The sequence below is a fragment of the Protopterus annectens genome, chromosome 1.part1, assembly GCF_019279795.1.
Source record: "Protopterus annectens isolate FY-2018-M chromosome 1.part1, PAN1.0, whole genome shotgun sequence".
Taxonomy (NCBI): domain Eukaryota; kingdom Metazoa; phylum Chordata; order Ceratodontiformes; family Protopteridae; genus Protopterus; species Protopterus annectens.
This window is the reverse complement of record NC_056726.1, coordinates 1,870,171,629-1,870,193,694: the sequence shown is the minus strand read 5'-3', so window position 1 is coordinate 1,870,193,694 and position 22,066 is coordinate 1,870,171,629.

The following is a 22,066-nucleotide window of genomic DNA, read 5'->3' as shown; positions in this document are numbered from 1 at the left end:
AACACGGTTCATGGCCTTATAGACCAGACTCACCAGGGTAGTTGTGCACTATTTCCCATTATCAATGGTGTCTCCCCCTTTGCGGGGTGTGATAACTGTTGCTGTACACCATTCATTGTGTACACAATCTGAAATGGAGCTATGATTGAACATGATGTGTATGTGGATACCTGAATGTTCTTACATTTGTGTAGGATACACCCTGGAATGTTGAAAGCTCCCATGAAAGCTGTATGTACGGCTTTGAGAGCACAGTTTGAACCTGCATAGTCATTATTACAGAAGCCCTGGTACTGTACATGGATATATTACTAAGTGTACCTGTTGGGGGAAGTGAGTTTAGGTTCTCCATGACCCTATCTGGATGAATGGGTGCTATTTCAGTAGGTGCAGTACTTCCCGTGCCATGGTGCTGTGCAGCACAGCAGGTCTTGTCGTTGCTATTATGGTTAATGACACAGCTATAGAATGCTCTGTGCTTGGCCTCATAATATGTGGCTGATTAGTTTCACAGTAGCTTTGTGTGGTTTTATATGGTGTATCTGCATCTTACTGAGGCTGGCCAGGGATCACCTACACTCATTTGTGTTCACTTTTGCAACAGTTACTACCTTCTGTGGCACAGTTTAAAGCATGGTACCACCAATTTGCCTTCTTGTTTGTGTTGGGTTGAATCCTGGTTCTGTTTCAATGGCACAATCACTGCACATATGTGACTGCTTAAGGTTCATTTGTGTAGGATTCAGCATTTGCACATGCATTGTCCATCTGCAAGGGTGCCATGGCAGTCACCACTCTGCTCTTAGGAAACATAAGATTGGCATTGCAGACTAACTATGTGTAGCATACTGTTAGCCCTGTTTGTGTGATTACTGTGATCCAGGTCAGTGGGGTTGATGGAATCCAACATGCATTGAGCGCAGGTGTTGGTACATGAGGAGTCTTCCCAGTCATAATAGAATAGTTGAGTGTAGCCATTATTATGGTTCTGTCTCAGACCTAATCTTCCCCATTACAGCACATTATGACAGTTGGGAAATCCGCGGCCTGGTGGTTGATCTGTCTCAAGGTGCAATTTGAATTCCACTTTGGCACAAAGGTAGTTGTCAGCATAATGCATCTGAACTTATGCAAGTACAACTAGTGTGGGGATGTACATATCCTTCAGGAATATGGACACACCTGCGGCCCGTGTGTTCCAATAAAGGATAATGGGCAAGAGGTGAAGTATGTGTTATAACATGGTCATGCAGGTGTGCTCACCAGAGTGTTGAAACATGTCTCAGCCACTGCACAGATATGTTTTCCATGTTAGGATTGACATATGTGTGTCCGTATAGTGTTTTTGACATGTATTATTGTGTAGCGAGACCCGCAGTTTATTGCTTGGCTGTCCCTGTAACAGCAGTGAAACTTCACTTAAACTGTGCATGATGAAGGCACTATAGGGGAAGCATGAGCCCTAGGCAGTATCCAGATTCCCAGGAGTGACATGTGCAGGCCCTGTCTGGCAAAGCATCATGGTCTGTCAACCATGTTATCCCAGGAAGACAGATACTGGATACCATTTGACTTGCACCACTACACTAGACAATTGTGGAATACAATACTTTTGTCCCTGTACTGCAGTATCATTCTGGCCAATGGCAGAATGCTACCCAGGCCTTGAGACATACCTGCATGGGCTACAACACCTGACAGTTCCTACATGTGTTTCCATGCAGTCCAGGCTACTGCATCACAGGTCCTGCATAACAACATGGAATATGCCAGAGCCATGTATATAGTTCAAAAGGTGGTCTGAGTGTATGGGTATGTGGCTAAGCATGGCAGACAGGCAGCTGACATTATGTATGCCCTCGTATAGGTTGGTGTGTAACATAGTGCTAGAATTTACATTTACAAATGAGTACTGTTGGGCATGTTTCCAGTCACGTGTTCTGAGGTGCGGCACAATTATGCAAACTATGTCATACAGTTTGTGTATTTTGGTGTCTGTCTCTTCCTGCTTGGGGGGTCACTTGTTTGGCTAGATACTTAGAAGCATCTGTGAATGTGTGTGATTTCTGGTAGTGCATGTGGGTGTCCTTACTGTGTTCTGGTAAGGGTATGTGTTGGTTGTGTTTATGAGCTGCATGTGTTAACCTACACCTCATGACTGTCCAGTCCAGTCATGGCTGTTGACTGGGCTGCCTTCCAGCTTATCCCTATAGTTACATCCCAAACAATGTGTGGGGCATGGTGTAAGGTGGGTTTGGCAGTCTACATGGCATAGAGATTACATTCCCCCTGGATGGCCACATACACAAAGCTGACATTAGGAAACACCAGTAGCTGACTAGTGGATATGCCTGTATGAGCAGTCAGTACTACAAGTACCAAGTACTGTATTTAATTTATGTATTGCTTATGAAGATTTTTGAGAGAGTGATGCTCACATGTAAATAATTGTGTTATGGATGTGACAACACTGGCTATTACGGAAATATTGTAGCTATCTTTAGCAGCAATCCTCCTCTGAGGAGCACATCACATCCTGTTAGTTGATTACAGATGATGCAACAGTCTACAGGTCTGTTTCCTTCTCTGGGTATATACTCACATATCCACCAGGACCATGACCTCTGTTGGGCAGAGACACCCACTCTCCAAACAGAGTCATGTGTCAATAGACTCTGATGCCGCTATCAACATTATCAGGATATAATCAGATAGTGTGAGCCATCACCTATGAAGCGGCTATTACACATGGGCAGCTGTCTCCTACATCTTACACTCCTACTGCAGATGTTACACTGGAGTTAAAGATGATATGCAATCTGTTTCATTACCAGTACTGTGCACTACCTTACATACAGTATGTGCAAGTGGCTGTTAGGTTGACAATGAGAGGTTGGGCTACACAAACCTGGTAGTTCAACCAGCGTGTCTCTACTCTATTATGTAGGTGTGCACATAGCCATTTGGCCCAGTCCTGTAACAAGAGTCACTACACATTTGCATAACATGTACACATGTACAGCTGTTATTGCTTGCAAACGATACTAGAGAGGTCCAGCCTGTAACAAGGGTCACTACACATTTGCATAACATGTACACATGCACAGCTGTTATTGCTTGCAAAAGATACTAGAGAGGTCCAGCCCTGTAACAAGGGTCATTACACATTTGCATAACATGTACACATGCACAGCTGTTATTACTTGCAAACTATGCTAGAGAGGTCCAGCCCTTTAACAAGGGTCATTACACATTTGCATAACCTTTTCACATGCACAGCTGTTATTGCTTGCAAACGATACTAGAGAGGTGGATATTACATGTGTTATGTGCATGGATAGTTACCTGGCTCTTCCAATTATCATGCTGCTAAACTGTCAGATGAATACAAATGATATGTATCCTGTTATTGAGTATTGTAATTGCCAATAGACATAACTACTGTTTGCATAACATAACAGAACTGCTATGTAGAATAGAATACAGATCTGCCTAAAATACTGTACATTACACAGTTATTGGCACAATATCCCACAATGCACACCATATGTGCATGGTAAGCCCACCTTTAACATGTTCATCTTACTTATACACCCATACTTATGTCGACTTTTACAATATATCGACATATACTATCCCCTGTTATAGCACATACTTGTTGGACCAATCCTGACACTGACAGTGGCTGGAAGAAAATTGGTGGGGTCCAAGCCCATATCATCCCTTGTGGTGTATGCAGAGTTTGCTGTGTGACCTACAGCAGTACACACATAGAATACTACAAGCATTACTACTGCTCAACAATTCATCGCTACAAGATAGCTATTTCCACTATATGCATTGATTACACTGTAATTCTTACAGTGCAGGTACTACATATACAGGCATACTACATGTTATACATACCTTCTTAGTAATCGGAGGTGTTTTTGACTAGCATAATACTCGTTTTTGGTTTGACTTTCAGTGTTTTGTACTGTCCAACAGGTAGATACAGATGGTTTAAATGTGTGACAAGGCAACCTTTTATAGTTACAGATCAGTAACATGTGCTATCCCGATAAACAATTGGTGTTCCTAAGTAGCTAATTACATGAACATCAGCTGTGCTGCTACTGCCTTAGTCAATACCATGGCTACAGTGGAGTACAGGTAGATACAGATGGTTTAAATGTGTGACAAGGCAACCTTTTATAGTTACAGATCAGTAACATGTGCTATCCTGATAAACAATTGGTGTTCCTAAGTAGCTAATTACATGAACATCAGCTGTGCTGCTACTGCCTTAGTCAATACCATGGCTACAGTGGAGTATAACTGAGTACTCCACTTGGGCATTGTCCCTTTGCCTTCCTTGTGAGGAAGACAGCATGGAAGTGTTGTTTGGAATCTGTTGCAACAGCTGTATGGAGATGAACAGTAATATATTGTATGTAATGCCTAGAGGATTTGTTCTAAATGTGAGTACTGCTGTTATATTTCTGAACATTGCTACTTGTGCAGGGTTTTTCTGTACCTAATACTTCTGCATATGTTTCAGTCTAGCCAGGTTGTTTGACCAGCTCAAGGCCGCATAGCTATTCATATAATGTTAGGGGGTTTGCAATGTGCTTACCAGACATATTTAGTTTGGTGTTACTGTGTATCATACTGTGCTGATAATCAGTACTCGGTAACATTTCCTGGTGTACAAATCTTTCAACCCTCTGAAATGGGATTAGTTTATACAAACCCTATTACATCAGCAGCTGTTCAATTGTATAATGGCAACTATTTCACATAGGGCCATGTTAGTGTGTCTGTGTACAGGTATGTTAAAGTTTCAGCAGATGTTGTACAGTAGTTGAATAATTGGTTATGGTATGACAGTATGTATTGATGTAATTATTTTGGTTGTGGGGTAGATGTTGGTTGGTGTACATAGCCTATGCAGGTGTGTAGGAACTCCTTTTATACAATGTCTATATGTGTGTGGATGTTCTTTCCCTATGTGAGCACCTATCCCTTAGTGGACTAATACTATGGTAATTGCAGGCTGATTCATTAAGGCACTATTAAATGCTTCCTGCATAGCATGCAGGTACTGTTAGTCCTTGAATCCTTTTGGCAATACATCAGAATGTAATAAAGTTTTGCAAAATGAAAGCTGTCTGTGTATTTCTGGCATGGATATTTGCAGTCATTGCAGTTGTGCTGGTGACTGTGTCCATAGAACATATTTGTAATAGTCTATTGGCATATACTCTTCATATGTTATGTTCATATTTTTTGGGGGGGAGCAGAATGTGTGATTGCTATGGTCCATGTTATACTCAGATATGAGCACTTTGGATGCTGTCTACAGACATGTATGTATGTATGTGTGTATATATATATATATATATATATATATATATATATATATATATATATATATATATATCTATATACATATATACATATATGTGTGTATATGGATATAGATATATATATATTATTGCATACGTTTATCTGTACCTCCATAGATGTGTTGATGTTTTTAACCTATCTATATAGCTACATATATATGTAGACCTGTTTATATCGACATGTCTCTATGTTTCTCTCTCTCTCTCTCTATATATATATATATATATCTATATCTATCTATCTATATATATATATATATATATATATATATATATATATATATATGAGCATACACCTTTAATTGGTACATGGCAGGTTGTCCTATTTCAACACATTCCTCCCTTTTGTGTTTTAACCTGTCTGCATACACACCTGGGATAGGTACATCCCAGGTAGCTTAGTGTTAGGTTACTCTGAGGATGGAATACATGGTTGTGGGTTCTACTCCTGGAAGGTGTTATTATTTTACCTCTCAGAGTAGGCACTGGTAGGGAAAGTGTGAATAGCGCAAATTTACGTGGCTGTAAGCAGGTTTGCCTGTGGTCTGCGCGACGTTAAGCAAAGGTTAAACCTGTGAAGTGATTCTCCGTTAACCGTGTTTCAGCACCGCTTACTGCCACGCAAACCTATGGAAACCTGCTTACAACTGCTTAAGCGTGATTTAATCCACCTGCATCCAACTGCCCTTATTCTGGCCCTCAAAATAACCTAACAGCCCTTGAACCTGGGACCATTATTACCACAGTCACGGACTTTACCACTAAGGCATCTGAGATATGTACAAATGCTATGGTGTTTAGAATATACATTGTAATACAGACATTCCTCACTACTGAAAACAAATGTGACAGTCAGTTGGTGTACATATGTCCAATACATGTTAATGTTCATATGTTTGTGAAATTAGGTGTTGCAATGTGACATGACAGGGAGTATTATGAATGAGAAAGGTTCTTGCTTTGTGTCCTTTTTATATTGTCCCCATACTCCATGTATACCCCTCCAGTTCACTTATTGGACATCCAACCCAGGCCCTCCTTGATGCATGATTGCATTACCCATTATTCTTCCCCCACCCCAATCTTCACATAAACAACAACCACCCCTTCTATGGTGAATTAGGTTAATATTAATTGTTATATTACCAGAGCTACATGTGTTTTGTGTACACTCCAATTCCTTTGGAGTGCTTCTGTGTCACAAAGTCTGTTCATAGATGTCTATATATATGGCTATTGATGTAACTGTATAATATATATATATATATATATATATATATATATATATATATATATATATATATATATTTCGTATTAATTTGTAACAGTAATACTTATGTAGACTGGAATGTGTTGGTTCACAAACTACAGTACATTGCAATGTACTGTACATATGTACACAAAGTGACTGTCCCATTTGTGATCATTACAGTGAGATGCATATGGTATAAAGTGTAGTCTCAACCTGTATACACCTCGGATGACTTAATGGTAAGTCCCATGTAGTATGCATGGTCCAGGGTTCAACACCTGCGCGATGCTTTACACATGTTTTTTACTCCAGAATAAGGCTCATTTAAGCAGTTGTAAGCATGTTTAAAAGTGTTTGTGTGACATTATAACAGCAGTTAAACACAGTTAAACAAACTTTGTAACTTATAACCTGTGCGCGCAAACATGGCCACATCCGCTAACTACTCAGGATATATACATGTCCGTGAAGTAACATCTCACTATGTGCTGACATAACATTACATTCTCTGTTGACTGTACTCTCCAGTACACATAGGTTTATATCGGTGTTTCGAATGTTTATTATGCAGACGATTACTACCTATATATGCAAGCTGTGGTTAAGGTATACTTTTGAACATGATAAACATCCCTGCCTTTATTGAGATTGGAACCTCGAATACACAGATGCTATGCAGATGCAACTGTTGACATTACTGTTACTTCTGCCTATTTCCTGTTTAGATGATTTCTATGTGTAAGCTAGGATAAGCAAAGGGCAGAGGCCCCCAGACTCACTGAGCTTCACGTACTCTTGAAATAACAACATATAACAAATGTACTGTGAGACAATACATTACATCCCTAACTACATTAGGCATAGCCACTCACTGACACACTTCAAGGGAAACCTTGTTGTGTGAATTGGTAACATAATATACACCCCTGGGATCATGTGTCCCAGAACCATACAGCCGAGTGGGGGAGCCTGTCCAGTTTAATAGCTGTGAGATCTGTTGGGGGAATTGAATGGTGTTGAATTGTCACATTAACATGCCCTCTTTACATCACTAAGTGCCCCTATCACCTTCCACAACCCCAGTCTTCAACAGCTTCCAGAAACTCTGTATGGAATTACTTCATTGGCTATGCTTGACAGAGGCTCGGTTACTTCATCAGTGGTGCGGGGAAAGCCAACACACTGTAGCTATGCTTCTAATTGCCCTTGGGCAGATAGGTAATAGGCTATCTGTGAACCTGTAACGTGCAGGCCATCACAGCCATAATATGTGAATAAACAGACCTTCAGATCACAATATACAGTGAGAAATCACCATGTAGTCAGGAAACAGTTAAGTACAGCAAGAACATACAGAACACTGATACTTAGTCACTCCAAAAGCCTATCTTGGAAGCTAGAAGACTTGTATAAGTTTAAAGCTTTCTATTGCTAACCAGTAGGTTACCTACAGGAGAGATGAAAAACAAGCACAGATGGGGAACATACATGCAATGATACTATACCGGCCTATGTGTCAGCCTTAGGCTTTGGAATACTGGCCAAGGCTATTGGCGCCCCCATGGTGCCTTATTTAGGAGAGTCTCAAAGGTGAATACCAGCTCTGTAAACAGCACAATAGCAGATTCAGTGAGGGTTATGCTACTCAACACCAGGGGTTGTGATCACAACATGCATGCACTCACAGCACTCCTCAGGATGGACAACATCAACATCTGTGCAGTAACTGAGATCTGTCTTAAGGCTCCTGAGAGCACACCAGCACTACCAGACTACAACCCATACCACACATTTCAGCCACAGAACATGGACTGACAGACATGGAGGGGCTGTATCCATATTCATCAGGAATACCTACACCTCCAGGTTAGTGGGGCAGCATGATACCTCTGAGATCATCTATGTTCAGCTAACATCAGCCACATTGTCATAGGGTGCCTACATCATGGCCTGCTATGGATCACCCTCCATGACCCAGGACCACCACTCCACCTACCTGGAGACAGTGGAGAACATGACAGTCCTAATGCACACCCTGGCATTGGTCGATTTAAACTATCATACCATTAACTGGGAAACCTACTCCGGTACTCACTTCCAGGTCCAGCGCTTCTTGGAATTTATCACCTCATATGCCCTGTATCAGGTGGTAACCTCCCTAATAGGGGGTGGAAACTACTAGAAGTGGTCATCACCAACATGGACAACAGGTGCACCACAGTGGAGGTTAACAGTTCACTGGTTAGATCTGATCATGAACTATTCATTGTTTCCACATCCATGCATCTCCCCCACCCACAGATACCACAGTGTATACCTTTCCTACAGCTAAATTTACACCACTAGTGACAGGGGTGGGGGGTTTCACAGCCCACACACTAAGGGGAAACACTGTTCAAGATACAGACAGATTTACAAATGCAGTCTATAAGCACCTACATGGATGTATGGATCATGCCATCACTGGTAAACCAAGACTCACTCCTCCTAGACAAGGACACCAGTCTGGTGGACCTCTGCAATAAACAGGCTATACTACAGAAGTAGGACAGTGTTCCAGACAAACAGCAAATCCCACGAAAGGCAGACATCCGTGACCACCATTAGTATGATATGTAGGTCCCTCATGACATCATCCAAGCTAACATCAGCAGGAGAATATGCAAGGATTCAAAAGATAACCACAAAACCTTCTTTGGCTATGTCTAGGATCTATGTGGTGACACACAGATGTGCACTGTGTCGGTGAAATATAGCACAAAATATGCTGACCCTACTGATATCGCCAACATCCTTGCAGATACATTCAGTGCATACTTCACCCCCTAAAGAGCCCACAACACTACCCAAAAGCTACAGTATCCCACACATCAGAGACACACAGGTGGAAATGGCCCTCTCTAACAGCAGAACACTGCATCAGTGGAGGCAGATGTTTGCATCTTGCAAACTGTACAAGACAACCTGCCCCCCACCTAATTAAGCTTTCCTACCTCAGCCTCTCCACAGGCTACTTGCCCATACAATGGCACGTGGCAATGGTTATTCCACTCCATCAAGGTGGAATCACAACTGACTATATTAACTACCACCCCATAAGCCTGACTAGCCTGGTCTGCAATGGTATGGTTCGCATCCTCATGGCACTCATTAACAAAGACATTGGTAACCTCTGAACACGTGACCCAACCCAGGTCAGCTTAGTTGAGTGCAGTTCATGCTTACTGAACCTGTTTGACATCTTACATACAGTCACCAAGACATTAGATAATGGGGCGGTGGTTCACACATACTACCTGGACCTTGCCAAGGCTTTTGACACCATGCCCCACTCAGGTATTATTGATAAACACAACAGTCTGTACATACACCCATACATCACAGGGTGGGTTGCCAGCGGGCTTACACACAGAACACACATATTACGACTAGTGGTCTCCAGGTCCAACTCTTGACCAGTCACAACTGGTGTCCCACAGGACTCAGTCCTGGGAGACCTACTGTTTGGCATATACATCTCAGAGGTACAGGCAAACACAGGTGGACTACGGCAGACCATGTTTGGCAATGACTGTGAACTGGGAGCCATGATTGATAGTCCAGCTGACACAGACATCCCTCAAGGGCCCTCACAGTGAACATCATAGGGTGCCTACATCATGGCCTACAGCCAAGTGCCACTAACTGCATGATCATTCCATTGTGGAATTGGCACCCACATATTAACACATAAGTGGCAGCCACTTTAATACGGACGAGGTAATGGGGTATCTCGGGACTAAGGTAGATAGTGATCTCCCCTTTGATAATCATATCTCCACAGTAGTTAGGACATCCTTCTATGTAGGCCATTTGATTACTAAAGGATTCCCATCTAGACATACTAGGGTTATAGTGCCCCTTTACTCATCACTCATCAGTCCCATCATAGGGTATAATAACCCATGTAGGATGTACCTCAGAAGACACTTACAACAGCTGGGAGTTCCATGAATGTACCTCACCAAGGGGAATACTGGCCTCCAACATATGGCCTATGCAGCCAGACTGAATAAACTCCTGCTTTACTCAGTGGCATCTTGTTTACCCAGAGATGATCTCCGCTGGCCAACACATCCATGTCGAACTCAGGCTTGATGTATATGATCCACCTATGGGAATCCATGTCACAGTGAGCCACACACTGTAGTGAGCTGAACCTTGCCACAACAATAACTGGAAGATGCTGGAGGGACAGCTGTCTGTCACAGACACTCTGCATACTTTGGAACAACATCCCTAACTACACTATACATAGCCCCTCACTAACACTCTGTGAGAGAAACCTTGAAGAGTTGATGGGGATGCACCCCAGGGATCCCACCATTGGATCTGCTGCACAGAGGGACAGTTAATGAATCAATGATGTGGCAAAAGCTGACAGATTTTGGCTGGACTTATGAATGGCTTCTGGCAGTTGGCCAAGTATCTACCTATGAATCTATACATACAGTATTTGCATATGCTGATAGCTTAATTTACTATTCAGGTGTTGACTTACCTTGTGCCAATGGCAGTTTTGTGTGCAATAGTTGAGGGCTGTCTATGTTGGATGCACACAGTAGACTGCCTATACATGACAATTTACAGGTAGTCTTGTGTGTGTGCCATCCATTTTTACTGTGTGTGCAGGTGGGGTATCAGTCCCTAGGTACCTACACGGTCAGTGTGTGTGCTATACGTTCCCTCTTTACCAAGGCATGGGCATACTGGGCATGCCTCCGTCTGCCTACTGCAGCTGACTCAGGGTGTTCATGGTCTGAGTATCTCTGTGCCTGTGGGGCCCTTGGCAATGGTGGTGGGCTGTGAGGGCCTTCACCATTCTGTCCCTGCTGAAGCTGTCTCCGCAAGACCATATTGTGTAGCATGGCACACACTATGAAGATGTGGGCACATGTGTCTGGAGAGTACTGCAAGGCTCCACCAGATATGTCCAAGCAACAGAATCATGATTTCAGCATCCCAAACACACACTATATAATGATTCTGGTTTGTGAATGTGCCTCATTATGGTGTTCCTGCATGGGTGTGTGTGCATTTCTGATGGGAGTCATCATCCACAGTTCCAGTGCATAGCCAGCGCCATTTGGGATGTCCCCTTGGCAAATAACTGATACAGCTGTGAGGCATGCCAGATGTGGGAGTCGTGATAGCTTCCAGGGCTGCCAGCACACACATCCATCATAATGCCCTGGGCATTGCACACGACCTGGCAGTTGACGGAGTGGTATCCCTTGTGCTTTATGTAGTGCCTACCTTGCTCACTGGGTGGTGACTTGATGTGTATGTGCGTGCAGTCTATTGCACCCAGTACCTCCGGGCATTCTGCCACATGGTGGAAGAGACGCATATTGCTGGCCACTCCTCCTGCATTCACGGGAAGTATATGTGCTCATTGGCATGTGGTAACATGGCATCCAGGAACTGGTGTAGTACCCTGGATGCTGATGCCTGTGAGATCCCCATGATATCCCCAGTCGGTCTTTGAAAGGTACCTGTAACTAGTATTCTCAGGCTTACACATACCTTCGTATCCTCTGGGATGGGTTCCCCTCTGTTTGTTCTGGCTCTGAGGTATGGCTGGCACAGCTCCACAAGTTGCTGTAGGATGTCCCTGTCCAGCCTGTAATGCTCTACTATCTCCAGATCATGTAGCTCCTGGTAGGTTACCCTGGGTCTGAACACTCTCCTCCTCCTCTGGTGCCTGAGATGGTTGTATGCATCATCCTCCACACCACCCTCAGTCTCCAGCACATGCTGGTGGATCAAAGCTATGGCAGCCCCTAAAATGTACATAATAAAAGTTCCCTGTCTGTATACACCACTGGTGCAGAGTGCATGGGAATACACAAATGTGTGTGAGGTGCTTTCACACTTTATAGTATTGTGCTATGGATGCTGCTGATGTCAGTGGGTGTGTATGAGCTTTTCCAGCTGCAGTGTGTCTTAATTATGGGTTTTGCAATGAGTACTACAAATGTGTGGCCTTTATTGTGGAGATCTACTCGCCTGCCTTGATTAATCTGTTGCCCTTTAATTCACTTTTAGACCTGGATCCCCTCCCATTATCAGTCATGCATCCACCTGCCGTCTTTCTTGTTTTGTACTTTCCCTACCCAGTAATGGCAGAATGTGCCTTGTAGCTGATATATGGCAAATCAGCTTTGTTCTGCTTTGACAATTTACTGTTTTCTTTGCAGTATAGCCACTCCCCTTTCCTGTTCTGCAGGTAGCTGCTTGCAGCCTTGTTAGCTGTTGTCAATGGCCCACTGTAGGCTCCTAGGTGTTAATTAGTCATTTGTACTCCAATTTCACTGCTGCAGCATTTCCTTATTTCTTTCCTATATCCTTCAGCTGCAGTGCACTCTGCTCATACCTGTTTACCGGGCTTATGCGAGTTTTCATCTCCGTTCACATGCATACTCGGTTAACTTGTGTACTCTCAGCTAAGCATAGCTATGGCCAATTCGACACACCCCTATCCTGCAGCTTTGCCTAGCTAGAGGCAGACTGGTTTAGCAATGCTCCAATGTGCTTACAGCAATGGTGACACACCCCTCTCTTGATGTCATCTTTATTTCAAGGGCACACATCGGTGTTATAACACTATGCTGTGAGGTGCATCCTTACACCAGCGGGGAATCTGCGATTCACTATTACTCCTCTCATTTGAATGGCATTGCCTACTAATTCCTAGCTACTGTGCTTAACACTGTCACTGCCCTTAGCAACCCTTATGCCATAAGTATGGTGTAGCATGCCTGCCATTGACTATTATGGGGAAATCGTGATTTGTGTTTCATTGCGGTTTTATTCTATATTTTTATATATTCCTTGCACTAGAGCAAGCGACTTAAACCTTAGCACGGATATAAATAGGACGTGCTGGAGGGATAGATTTATCACTCAGAGACTCCCTAAGCTGTGGAATAAAATCCCGGTCCATGTGAGGCAGAGCACCTCGCTGACTCTGTTCAAGAGAAATCTAGACCTGTGGATGGGAGATCGTAGGTTTACCCCGGGAATCATCTCTGGGTCACTGCTGGACAGAGGCACAACAAACTAATGGGCACAGTATTTTTTCATATAAGGGGTGGCGTAAGCCACAATAATTTGGGCTAGGCTTATAAATGCCTTAGGGCAGATAGCCTAGTATAAACCTATGAACCTATGAACCTATCCCCTTTGCGCACCACTTTCCTGTGCCTCCACATCGCGATAGTGTGACTATATATATTAAATGTTAATTTTATATTTTGTACATGTTTTTGTATGCTAATGACTATATATTTAGCCATTGGCATATATTAACAATATAATACATGTGTTTGGTTGGCTGTCATGGCTCCGATTTTATGTTTGCAAAAATGTAAACCGTTTTCTACGGTTTACATTTCTGCATGCTTAAGCTATGCCTGCACCACTTCCTGAATCACTACATACATTCCTTTGCATGCTCTACTGCTGCACATGGGGTAATTAGCATACAAGGCTCGGAAGTTGTGCAGGCGTAGCATACGCAGGTAGTGCATGTGGAAACAGCTCGTACCTGAATCGCTCAGAGGCCATATTTGGTGTTAGAACACCGACGCTACGCCTGCACCTGGCGCAATCTTCATGAATCCCGGGGTATGTTTTTCCCTCTGCTTGCCCCCATTTCACCACTTTCCAATCTCCCCTTTTTTCTTTTCTTTATATTTTTTAGGGCAGAGTATCGTGCAGCTTCACTAAGCTCAGTTAAATAGAGCTATAATGACAATATGTGTTTCTAACATTGTAAGACACATGTACAAAGTAAACAGCACTGCTGTGTTTTGAACCCAAGCGCATCTCACCTGCAGCACACTACATTAACCCACCATACCATGCAACTCACTTAAAACAGATGGTTTAAGCAAGACATAATAATTGCCAGGTGTGTTTCAGCGGACATGCACACTGCACTGTACTACACCTTGCAATATGGAATAAAAAGAAATGGAGAAATGGGAGTGTACCTTAGACTCTGGTGCATTAGTACACTACTAGATAGCCAAAGACATAATAATGGATGTAGCTGTGGCCAGTGATAGCAGGTAAATATGCCGTTTTATCAGCAACACGTAGAAAGTCACCTGCTAAGGTATTCATGGCAAAATACATATTCAGCTGGTATTCTGGTGCAGAAGTACTTCCATATAAAACCATGTACATACTGATGGATGTAGTGTGTTGTGTTGCATTTTAATTACATTATTGTGGAGACACCAATTAATGAATGACTCATTATTCACACAAATCATTGTAAAGTAAATAACTGCTTTTCATTGATGGAAGTCAAAGGCCTGCAGGTAGGGACACACATCACATATCCATATAGCATTACTATATGTCATCCAGTACTCTATTACTGACATAGTTACCTAACATACGTACCTTAAACACATGCTGCAATTGGAATGTCAGGGGTACTCTCACCCTGACTTTGCCTCTACAACAAGGCTGACACAGCTGACACAGATACACCTACAGCTTGTTGTCCTACAAAGTGTTCATACTCACTGCCTATGTCTATTACCTGCAGCAGCAGCTGAAGCCTGTGGTATGCACAGGTCTGTGTAAAGGTATCTGCTACAGACCTACCCTCTGTGATGATGTAGTCTCCTCACCCCAGTAATGTCCATCTCAACAGCTAAGAAAGGGGCCCTGCTTGACATGACAGACTTAAATATTGCACAGTGGTTGCATGTCATTGGCTAATGATACTGTAACTCAGCTGTTTTGGCTGCAATTTGCATATCAGACTCACAGATTGGTTTAGCGGCAATTACCTGCTATTGAGCAACATGTTAAAAAGCAAGCGACTGGCTATGGGAAAACATTCTGTATGAGACCTTCCTCACTTCCCTCACACAGAGCACACCTTTGTGACACAGTAGTAGTAGGAGATTTCAACTGATGGGTATTGCACTCCATCAGCTATGTAACTGTTTTTATGTAAAACAGGATGCAGATGGGGAGGATAGAGGTATGGCGAATAGGGAGTACAGCAGTATGCCTGTCTTAGACCTGTGCTAATGACATGTCATTGATACCCTGCTGTCTTACACATACAGAAGACATACAATATATCAGGGTTGCATTGTCTTTTGTCATTGTAGCACACTGGTGCTGTTGGGAATCCCAATATAGTGGTCATAATACCACACTAGTGTTTGTCTGGCACTGGTCTTATGACATATTATTGGGTGGCTGGTCTTAAGGGACACATCACAGTGGACCGGAGTGTTGGCTGTATGATCATACAGCAGAATCTCTCATGGCACACAGGGAACTACTTCAGTAATGATACTATCTTGGTGATATCCACACACACATAGTATGTTGTCACACTGTGGGATATGACATGTGTGAGCAAGCAGCAGATGGTGTCAGCCATTTTGTTCTTGCTGTATCTGTACATAATGGACATCCATGTATTTGATCCTGTAATGTGTTTCCCTTTTGCTGTGTTTCAGGGCTAATGCATCACAGAAGGCACATCCTCTTTGCAGATGCAGAGAATGAACTTATACTTCAAGGACTATGGCAGCATCAGCACATCTTCTTTTCCAGGGGAAGGCATAACACGGAACAGCATGCTGGATTTTGGGCAGACCTTGTCCGAGATGTGAATGAGACTGGCCATGAGGACAGGACATATGAGCAGGTTCAACATGGAGCTACGGACATGGTGAGTGTTGCACGACAAAGGATAGCTGATGTAGCCAGGGATCAGGCCATCATTAGTGGAGAACCTGCAATGGAACAACCACTCTACATCACAGAACAATTGTGTATTGCTGGCCCTCACCTCAGGATTGAGGGGAACAAATGTGCTCACTGGCATGTGGTAGCATGACATCCAGGAAATGGTTGAGTACCCTTGATGCTGATGCCTGTGAGACCCCCAGCATGTCACCAGTTGGTCTTTGGAAGACACCTGTGGCTATTACCCTAAGGTTTATACATACCTTTGTTTCCACTGGGGTGGGTTCCCCTCTGTTGGCTCTGAGCCTGAGTTGAGGGTGGCAGAGCTCAGTCAGTTACTGTAGTATGTCCCTGTCCACCATGTAGTGCTCTACAATCTGCAGCTCATGTAGCACCTAGAAGGTTACCCTGGGCCTGAACACTCTCCTCCTTCTCAGCCTAGGTCTATTGTCAGCAGCAGCAACAGCAATGACTTCACAATCTAACACATACAAATGTAGCAGACCTGCAGTACCACTAGCATTCTTTCAGTTAAAATTTCCAAGTCTATACTACAATGGTGCAGAGTATGGGGGGGGTGGGGAATCAGATTGTAGGGTGTATGCATACTTTATAGTGCTCTACTGTATGTGCAACTTGCGTGATTGGCTACCTATGATGCAGTGCACCTGCCTAATATATCATTGACATAATTTAATGGCCCTAGTTGAAGTTAAGCAAGGATCAACACTAATTAATACAGCACTGGCCTTTTAGATACACTGAGCACTGCAGCGCAATGCACAAACGTGCATCCTACGTTGTTGGGAGGGTGGCCTAATGGTTGAGGTGCTTGCCTTACAAACACAAGGCGCAGGGTTTCAGTCTCACAAGGGATAATTGACTATGCTTAAAATGGCTCGCAAGAGCAGTTAGCCTAGTACTAATCTATGAACCTATGAACCATAGGTAAACACTGCTTAGCAGTTAGTCCACCCTGCCACACTTCCACTCTCAGCACAGCGGCCTGCTGCTCAAACACATGGAAACATGTGCCCTGTAGGTAAACAAAGCTTAGATGTCAGTGCACACACCCCCAGACTTCCATGCTTAGCATGGTTGTGCAATGAGCAAACAGGCACAGCTAAGCTCCAGTCAGCTTAGAAGTTATTGGACACACCCTCTCTTGATGTCAGCTACTTCCTCTGTGGACAGCAACATGGTTTTCTGCCTACATGGAGGGGATATGCAGACATGGATACCCCATTATCCAATTCAGTATCTCAACCTCATTTGTATAGGGATCCATGCTCACAACTTGGATACTACACGCTTCCAAGCCTTTCCACATTAGCAACAGCACCAGTGCACCTTTGTAAATGCTACATACCACAAAGTGTTCTGTAATACCTTTCTGTCTCATGATGTCAATATTTAATTTTTCCATTTTTTTAATAAGACATGTTTGCACACTGCTGCTCACTGCTCAAACATGCAAAGATGGTTAAAAAAATATTTTAATATAGTTATTGTAACTTTAGAAACACAAAGATGATAGTTTTGCTCATATCTGTGTGTGCTATGCCATTTCTGTCTATCTACCTACATTTTTACAGCCTCTTTTGTCTGTCTACAGTCATGTACACAGAATTTTTCTGTGTACACTACAGACACTGACACAGGGTCTACAGAGCTGCCTATCTGCTTGCTGGATCACTCTACCTGCCTCATTTGCATGAGATTCACTGGCTTATGATTTGATTTGCATGCCACGCTTAAAGAATCTAAACCTGTATGCCTCCATGTTGGCAGCGTGGTGTAATGCCTACATGGTAAAAAAATGTATAGGCTTTATTAAATTCCCCCCAGAGTCTGTCTACAAACATGTCATTAAATCAAATTATAATCCACTGTTGTTGCCTTGTGTAAAATTTAATATAAACAGAGAAAAGTAACTTTAAAAACATATACCTCTTTCAATAGAGTGTTAGAAAAACATGCTGTGCCATGTCCCTAAAATAATGCAAACTACTTATGTGTGCCATAATAAATAATAAATAATAATGCAAAACTGGGACATTTGTTAATAATTGTGTAACAAATGCAGTGCTGAGTGATTTTAGTAATTTGACATTCTAATTTTTAGTACTGACTGAATTGATGTCATGTAATTCAAGCCAGCTGAGTCAGTTGCGGTTAATCATAACTGCCATTTTAATTCTCTGAGTTCTATAAAATTACCCCAATCCCCACCTCTGGGGGCCCTGGGAATTTTTTCGAGTGTTCCTAATTTGCATACAATGACCTGTGCAAACCACCTTGTGTCTGTATAAAGCATTTTTTGTGTTCTCCTTGCCAATGTTGTAAAGATGTTATTGTGTTCTTTTGTGAAATGCTTGCTCAGTTTGATTATGTAGAATCTGTAATATCCTGAGCAGACTGCCAGATAGACAAAGCCAACTATGGCAGAATTACCATTGCAAAACTTGGTTTTACTGTTAAGCCCATTGTCAAGAGTAATTTCTTTCTGTGTGGTAATGTAGGTGCATGATTTACAAAACCCACATGGAGTAGTGCCTTTTTGGTGTCCAGGTCCAATAGTGTGGATACTGTAACTCTCGAAGATTTGCTTTAAATTGTGTGCTGTCTTGTATACAAATATTGGTTAAGAATCCAAAATTTCCATCAGGGTGGTGTTAGAACTAATAATGAACTGATTCCTATTGATAATGTTTTTAACATAGGAGCTACTTCATTATATTATACAATCATTGCCCTTTTATAATCATGGTTCTTATCTCCAGTGGGGTGCTTCTCAGCTACCATGTTTTTCTTTTCTAAATGTAAACCTAGTCCTAGTAGACGTTTGCATTTTTTCATACTTGGTGGATTTACCTGCAGCTATTTTGGTCTCATTCGGAGGCTGATGACATTTGCATTTGGGTAATGGCCTTTTAGACTGTCCACTGTCCTCTTGCAGTAATGCTGCATAACGTTTATACAGGTACTAGTATACCTTAATGGAATGAGTATAATTGGGAAATATTATAAATGTGATTCTGCATGCCACAACCTATAAAGATGGACAAGTGGCTCACCAAGTTAAGTGCATGACTGACATTGTTAGGATCTCTGTAGATTCACCCCCTCCAAACAAAATAAGCAGAATCTTTTGTCAAGGCAGAGTATAATGTAACCAAAGAATTTTAATGCCACAAGGGTCCAAAATGGTTAAAAGCAAGCACATTTTATAAGAAGATTTTATTTTTTTTTTGTGGTTAAAAGCAGCACAGTTTATTGGAAGACTGAGTGCATTCATCCCACAAAAGATACTTTATCAGAATGAAAACCCAGGCATAAACCTTCATTAAATATTCAAACCAATCCATTCAATTGGTTAATTAAAAAATAACTGCACAGTAATCTCTTTCTTAAAGCTGCATTAAATGAATAACTAATGCACAGCATACATAGATGGTTAAACTTTCTATAAAACCATACATCCACTGTTAAAAACTATACTTCTGGTATAATGTTAATAATTTGTCTGTCCTAATGTTTTAAAATTTTCAAATGAGGCAACATGTTTATATAAAATATGATGTGGTGAACCTTTTTTTACATAATCATACATATGTCATAATAGGACTGTTCTCCAAAATATATTTTTTATAATTTTTATAAGTATTATAACTTATTTGCCTTAATGTTTAAAACTGGTGCAATGGAGACATGTTCATTCAATCCTGATAAAAATGCGGCAGGTAACCTAAGCTGCCAAATTAGTTCTCTGTTTTTAAGCCATCTTTTCCAAACACCCCCCCCCCCCCCACACACACACACACACACACACACACACACACACTGGGTAAATAAGGATTTTTCCAAGATACCAAAGGAAAACATGTTTTTTTTCTCAATAATTTTTATTTTTGTTTTACATTTACAAAAACCATAACCATTCCATATTTACAAAATTACCATATTTGCATGTTATACATTGTGGATAAAGTAGAAACATGTAGGTCATACAACATACCTAATTACAATATATACAAAGATGCTTTCCCAATTAATGTCATTAGTCTAAAAACAGCACATACAAAAATGATACTTCATCCATAGTTAAGCTGTGTACTCGTGGGAATACTTCCAGTTCATAAGATATGGTGTATCTGGTGCTTTATGCTAATAAGATGTTATAGGACTGTTCCCAGATTGCTCGGGCTTTCATATTTTTGTTTCTTTTGTCCAATACTATTTTATGTGCTAGTAGATGTTTAATAGCAGATTTCTTGAATTCCTCCCAAGAGATACTTACAGGATCTAACCATTTGTGAGCTATACATAGCTTCATTAATAAGAAAATCATTATAAATGGGTTAGCTTGTTTTCCTGAGATGTTGGCTGGGAGGATATGTAAAATAGTAAATTCCCATGTTAGTGTTGATGCTTGATACCCCATTTTTTGCAGTTGTAACTTAAGGGAATTCCAAAGCTTGAAAATGCATTTGCAACTCCAGAACATATGTATTAGGTCTGCAATCTGGTCTTTACAGTGTGGACAGTATGGGGACTTAGTTGCATTGAATTTGTGAAGAATTGCTGAGGTGAAATAAGCATTATTATTAATCATGAGTTGCATGTAAGAGAGTTTTTTAAGTGGAATAGTTTTCAATGTTAAGTTGATTGCCTTTTCTATTTGCTGGTCATCCATATCAGGTTTTAATTTACTCCAGTAATTAGAGAAGAGAAGGTCTTTCTAGAATATGATTTCCCCTATCATTTTGTATGAGTTTGTTATTGCTTTCCTTGACATTAACATTGTCTTCCAAAGTAGGGTACAGTTTTCGATGTCACTTTCGAGTATGGTAAGGTTTTGGAGGTAACTGGAACACACCTCTTTGATTTGTCTTAAAATTGTTATATATACTTTAGGTACGTTTAGAAGTCCCTACAACCAATACAGTCTTTGCACAAGGCACTACTTTCTTTGTGGTTGGCAATGGTATAAAGATGTTCATAAATGCATGTCTTAAAGACATGTTCTGTTTTGCTGACATAGAATGCTGAGCAAATATCACACTTTGCCAAATATACAACTCTAGGTGTGGTACAGTTCCCTTTCTGAAAGGTAATTTTACTCTTAATAATGTTATCTAATTCCAGGGTTTGCAACTTAGTTATATAAGAACATTGCTAACAACAACCAAAGGAGGTCATACACCTATCCACTGACAAAACATCAGATGTTTTATTTTCAAACAACTTTTTAAAGTTGATCCCCACCATATTATGAATAGCTGGATTAACTGTAAAAATGTTCCAGTTCCTTTTACCAATATCTTATATCTCCTTAGAAAACTGGCTGTGCTGAATGTGATGATGTGAGGTATTGCCATCTGTGCCAGGGAGAAGAGGGCAGTGCATGTGTAACATATGCCAGCATAGTTAGCTGGAGTTTTATAAATAATTTTGTGTCAATTGACTATCACACTAACTTGTACAGATGATTGTGTTAAAAATGTATCATCTGTTTTACTACAACTGATTAAATGTATAAGTTTAAATAAATAATTCTGGAAGGGAGGAGTAGAAGTTTTTGAAATTTTTCTTTAATTTTCAAATACTGCAACAGATCTTAGCAAAGCTCTGAATGTGTTCTGCATCAGAGTCAGGT